The following is a 6000-nucleotide window of genomic DNA, read 5'->3' as shown; positions in this document are numbered from 1 at the left end:
CAAGTCAATATTGACCTTTTGAAGGGCCCTACCACATGACTTATGATATGAAGCCAAACCAGAAACTGCTCTCCACGAGTAGAAATTTTACCCTTTAGACTCCCTGTCAGAGGCTTCTCAACCAACTAAACCAGTTCTGCTGATTTGCACTGATGAGGGGCAAACACCCAGAAACATGTGTTTCTGGTTTGGCTTGTTATACTAAGTCATGTGGTAAGAGTTTCTGACCTCTTTCTCTCTGAAAAGGTTATTTATATACTTAAATTCCCAGGGAAGCATTGTGGGATCTATAAGTCGCCTTATGCCAACTTGGTGCTCTCCGCAAGGACATACTTTATCCCTTAGACGCCATTTATCTGAGTCCTGCATGATCAGTTTCAATGCTGTAAGGCACTTTTTGTTTGGCTGTTGAATACTTTAGAACTCTTGGCATTATTTTTTCGAGTGCTGTAAACACATCCAGAATATCCGATTACTGTATCACTTTATATATATATCAGGAAGCTGTAGGGCACAACTTATTTGTGTTCCACTGTTTAGCCACCGTATTGTGCTATTCATCCAGGGACACGTTGACCCTATGATTTACTGTAACATCTAACTACTATAGTTTAGTGATAGCCTTAGAAGAAAAAGCTAACCGGCAGCCTACTGCAAATCAGTCGTCAAAGGATGAATATAAATCCGGAGCTATCCAGCACAGCACCATAACCAGGACAAACTGACCAATTTTCTACCCACTTTTTATGACAAGCCGTTATAAAAAAGTGAGTAGAAACATGGACTATGTGTTCATACGTTATATTATCAATTGATTACTAATTCAGTCTCCCATAACAGATAAAGGGGACAGCTGATAAATGGCCTCTGCTGTTTCTATAACCTTTATTTACTCATAAAACCCTTTAAAACTCTGCAGAAGACGCGCTGTATCCTACATTTATCTGCAGACCACAAATGGTCAGAAGCAAAAACATTTATGAAATGTGTTGCAAAGTGAATATAAGTGCAGGCCTATATCATATATTAGAGTCCGGTGTGACATTGCCACCGCAAGGACACGTTTATTTGATCACGCAGTATTCATGGGTCTATCTATCAGTGTTTAGTTTATTCTGTCAATAGCAACATTCAAACATTTACATGGTGCAAATCGCAATCCAACAGCTGAAAGAGGGAAAAAAAGATAAAATCATATTAAACAGAGATCTCCATTGGTTTATTGTTCTTACCACCCACACAACACACTATTCCCGGACTATTATTCAAGATATCATATGAAGGTTTCCATTCGCCATTGTGTGAAATTAATTACAGCATTTATGGTGCGTCTTTCAAAAGCCGAGGAAAGGTCTTGCTCTGTGCGTGTCTGCCCGTAAGTGATGTGTAATATTATACCTATAATTAACCGAATGTTTATGCATGTCAACAGCGTGAAATATCCAACTAAGATTATTACAATATTTGTCAATCACAATCATGCATTTACAGAAATGTAGCCATGTGTGTACCTGGCATAGCCCAGGTCCCCCAACCAGATATGAATATGGAGAGATGTATTGGTCATTTGCTATATATTGTAGAAAAGAGGTCTATTAATGGCCCTCCATACTCAATCCGACATCAAAGGGTTCGACAGACAGTCTAATGTGTATTTGGCCTCCCCGACAGATTATTGTCAGGGGGGTTAAAGATCCGACTGTCCAATTTTGGATTTCCGATCTATTTGTTGTCTAAGAGATGAGCGCCCTCCAGAGGAGTCAGGCATCGTGTCTCTCATAGAGAACACATGAGCACACAGCCGAGGTATGGGAAAGTCAGGAAAGATAGCTGCTGGTCGAACGATCAGCTATACCTTCATTTGACTGACAGCTATCAAAAGTGGAGGGTGGCTTTTAGGAGAAGCTGCAGTACTTGGCATAACTACTGCGACAGTCATGCCACTGCGCTTATGTAAACAATGAAGTGGTTGGAACTTGAATAATCAAACAGTTGATGATGTATCTTAAGGGCAGGTGCAAATTAATGTATTTCCGCTCCGAGTGCAATCCGACATAACATCGGATCGGACTCGGACCAATGTTAGTGTATGGAGCCGTGCACATATTCAATATTTTCCTCGGATAGAGACTGTCCAAGGAAAAAATTGCTGCGCACCCAATTTTGATCCAGTATTCTGATCGCACTGAACCATGCAAGGAAAACATCGAACTGCACTCAGGTGGCATTTGAGTGCAGTCCATTTTCCGCACACTAACACAATAGAGAAGATTGAGAAGTTTTTATTCTCCATCTCCTCATCCGAGATAATTGGATCGAACTATGCTCACACTCTGGTCAGAGTTTGATCAGAGTGTTATTTGCATAATCGGCTGATTCTCTCAGACGAGAGAATCTATGGCTATCTTCCCCTGCAGGAAAATTGATTAATGTTAACATCCAGCAGAACTCCTTTTAAAAGAACCTATCTCTTGCCATACACATGTAATTTTTATATGTGGAGTAAATGCCGCTGTTTTCCTGAATCGGGTATTGTTTTTCATTTGTTAATGCCTCTCCATTCCCAAAATATGGCCCTCTCTTCACTGTATAGAAATCTTGTGCTTTTAGCATAGTGGACATGGTACTCTACTACTCTATGTGAGAAAGTGAGACCACTGGAAAACTATACAAATAGTGAGATGTATTGGAATCCAGTCTCTGGCATGAAATCCAATATGTGGAAGTCAGCACAAGGACCATAGAATGGCTGACCATTGGGTAAAGATGCATACAAGAAAAAGGATAACAACCCGAACATGCGGTCCATAGGACAGTATATAGCGACAAAAAGTAACTGAAAATGATAGTAGTTAAAATACCTTTATTAAACATTAGGTAAAATGGTACTACATACACAAGAGGAAAAGTACATGCGCAGCACGAGACATGTACTCAATACTAAACTTATTATTGTTGTATAATGTGATTATGTGGCACCCTGCTGTTCACAGGTACCACAGGACCAAGGATGCATGAACGGACTTCTCCACAAGAAGCCCTCATTACATACAAGCACCTCCACCCTTCCACCTCACACCACCAGAGGGAGCCCGTTAGGGATATATATATGAAGGGTGGAGCCAGGCAGCTCAGTGAGTTGAGTTAGTAGTTCAGACAGAGTCAGAGAGTCTGAGAGCGTGCTGACACTGAGAGCACCGAAGACGCAGCACATCTGCTGCTTAGTTCTGAGGGCCCCGAGTGTGGCCGAAGGCAAGAGGAGAAAGGAGAGAGGAGTTGAGGGGGCAGAGGAGCATCATAGGCTCACCCCGATATACAAACCGGACACCGGGTCCGCGCCTACAGGGTCCCGTTATACCCAGTAGGGATCACCGGCATTCCAGGAGGACTACAAGTCCCTGACCTACCTGAAGCTAGACACATCACAGGACCAGGAACCACAAAGGCCCCGGCGCCCAGGGATAGTGGTTGCCAGCAGAAGGTCCTACTACCGAGCGACAGGTGAAGGAACAGCACGACACATAAGCTAGGCCCAGTTGCAGGCTGGCCAGGAGCATACAGAGAGGCAGACACGGACCAGGAGGCCTTATACCCGCTCACTGGGGAGAAGTCCTGAAGTGCACCCATCCTACTGAGTACCCTGGACCGTACCTGACATCCTCACCAGTAAAGGTATTGAAGCGAATCCCCTGTCTCTGTCAGTTACTCCTGCTGCGCCACCCCGCCTGCACTACAAGTCCCAGCACGTCCCACCACCAAACTACACACTGCCCTGGGGGCCTGCTCTGCCTGTGGGGAGCAGAAACACCTCAGCTGCCATCCCAACACCCCCGGAAGTCTGAAGCAGCGCTGGTAATCATTACCAGGTACCACAGGTGGCATCACGAACTGTTTATTTATTTTATCCAAGTTCCAATCCCCTTTTTCAAGAGTGACCCCAGGGTACGGGCCCGGGAGCCAACCACCGCGACACCCCCAAACCAGGCAAAGGCCCGGGTACCGAGTCGTCCCCATCCCCTGGGCGCGACAATTACACAGGAGGACAAACTACAAGAACATGAAAGTCTGCCCTGTCATGAAATGTCCTACCATCCATCCACTAGTCCATAGATACGTGGGTAGAATATATGGTAGATATTAGTAAAAGTTGATGTTACTACATTTGACCAGCTTGGACCCCGTATGTCATATCTCACGGAAAAAAGGACTTATGTTAGCGCTCAGCACATTGTTGGGGGATGGGTATAACCCCTTAACAAGAGTGTCTAGCTTGGTAGTCTTATGTATATATATATATATATATATATATATATATATATATATATATATATATATATATAAAAAATATATTTAGATTTGAGAGTCCTCAGTGGTTGATACCTTTTAATGGCTAACTGAAAAGATGGTAACAAATTGCAAGCTTTCGAGACTACTCAGGTCTCTTCATCAGGTTAGTATAAGGGTATGTGCACACGATGCAGAAATGAAGCAGAAAATTTCTGCATCATTTCTGCATCTCCCTGGCAGAAAAAACGCATGCAGATTGTGCATGCGTTTTTCCTGCAGAATACATGCGGATCCACATGCAGATTCACATGCGTTTCCGCATGCAGATTGACAAGCGCTTTCCAGGCGATTTTAGCATCACTTGGAAAGTGCTTGACAACTAGGTCACACTATATAAATCCATGCAAACAGCATGGATTTATATAGTGTGACCCGAGAGAGTGTATATACTTACCTCCGATGGCCCGCGCTGTCCTGCTCAATCTGTTCTCCCGGCTGCCGGCAACTTTGAATTGAAAGACCTGCCGACGTCAGCGTCACGTGACCCGTCACATGACTGACGTCACCGCAGGTCCTACAACTCACTGTAAGTGCCGGGAACCAAGCGGGAGCGCTGCGCGGGCCGACAGATGGTAAGAATACATTTATTTTTTATTTTATTCTTCTTTTACAGCTTTTTTAATGGTACCTGGGTGTGGATGAGACTCTCCTCTCCTCCACACCCGGGTACCATCCGCACATTAGAACGCACCAATTACGCAAGTACAGATGCAGTCTTGCGGAATTGGCGCGTTCTAATGCAAGTCAATGGCGGCGAAATCGCCGCGTTTCCGCAAAATTAATTGACATGCTGCGGATTTTTGACCGCAGCGTTAACGCTGCGGAAAAATCCGCATCATGGGCACAGCACATGCGGATTTCCATTGGGGAACATTGCTTCCCTTCTACCATGCGTTTTTCATGCGTTTCCGCGGCGTTTACGCAACTGCAAAAACGCCGCGGAAACGCATGAAATACGCATCGTGTGAACACAGCCTCACACAAAATCTGAAGTCACATATTTATACACAATAAGACACACAAGAGAAAAAAAATGCAATAGGCAAGACAGGTGATGAAAAGCAGAGTTATTATGGAAGAAATAAACAGTTCTGGCTATAAATATTTTAGCAGTTAATAGATAAGGAGTGTGAAGGTTTTATTGTCCTGTGTCCAGTGTTGTGATGACTTCACAGGTCTGAGAGTCTGAGGAGCACATTCCTTAGTTGATGTAGAATGACATAAATCCATGCGACACATTCATTCCTGCTCTGAAAGTGTTAAAGGTCATCATCAGTTTATATTCTGAGAATCTTCTTTCTCTTTGAGATTTGAAGTTACCTTTTAATACTAGTAATTTCATATCTTTTATGCTGTGATCAGGGGAACAAAAATGCTTGGCTACAGGCAGATCTATTCTTTTTTCTTTTATTGTGTGGCGATGATGATTCATCCTTGTTCTAAGTTTTTGCCCTGTCTCCCCTACATAAAGACCCCCAGCTGGACATTTGGTGCATATAATTAAGTACACTACATTAGATGTGATACAGCTGAACGTACCTGGGATCTTATAGTCCTGATGTGAATTGGGGATCTTTATCTTGTCTGTGGTCGTTATACATGGACAGGTTTTACATTTTTTCTGGTTGCAAGGAAAGGTTCCTGTAGCTGGTG

At 43.5% G+C, this 6000-nt stretch overlaps 1 long non-coding RNA gene across 1 annotated transcript in view; it reads left to right on the top strand.

Moving 5' to 3' along the window:
- The first annotated feature begins 1234 nt into the window (after positions 1-1234).
- Positions 1235-6000, top strand: part of LOC141168365 (uncharacterized) — a 172584-nt gene continuing 167818 nt past the window's right edge. The window contains exon 1 of the long non-coding RNA XR_012252107.1: positions 1235-1375. This is a non-coding gene — a long non-coding RNA (uncharacterized lncRNA). The remainder of the gene's footprint in view (positions 1376-6000) is intronic.

Source organism: Phyllobates terribilis, unplaced genomic scaffold, assembly GCF_046119375.1.
Source record: "Phyllobates terribilis strain yellow unplaced genomic scaffold, ASM4611937v1 Scaffold_1__5_contigs__length_1240528914, whole genome shotgun sequence".
Taxonomy (NCBI): Eukaryota; Metazoa; Chordata; class Amphibia; order Anura; family Dendrobatidae; genus Phyllobates; species Phyllobates terribilis.
The sequence above is the reverse complement of the archived record's forward strand: the minus strand, read 5'-3'. Positions and strand labels throughout refer to the sequence as shown.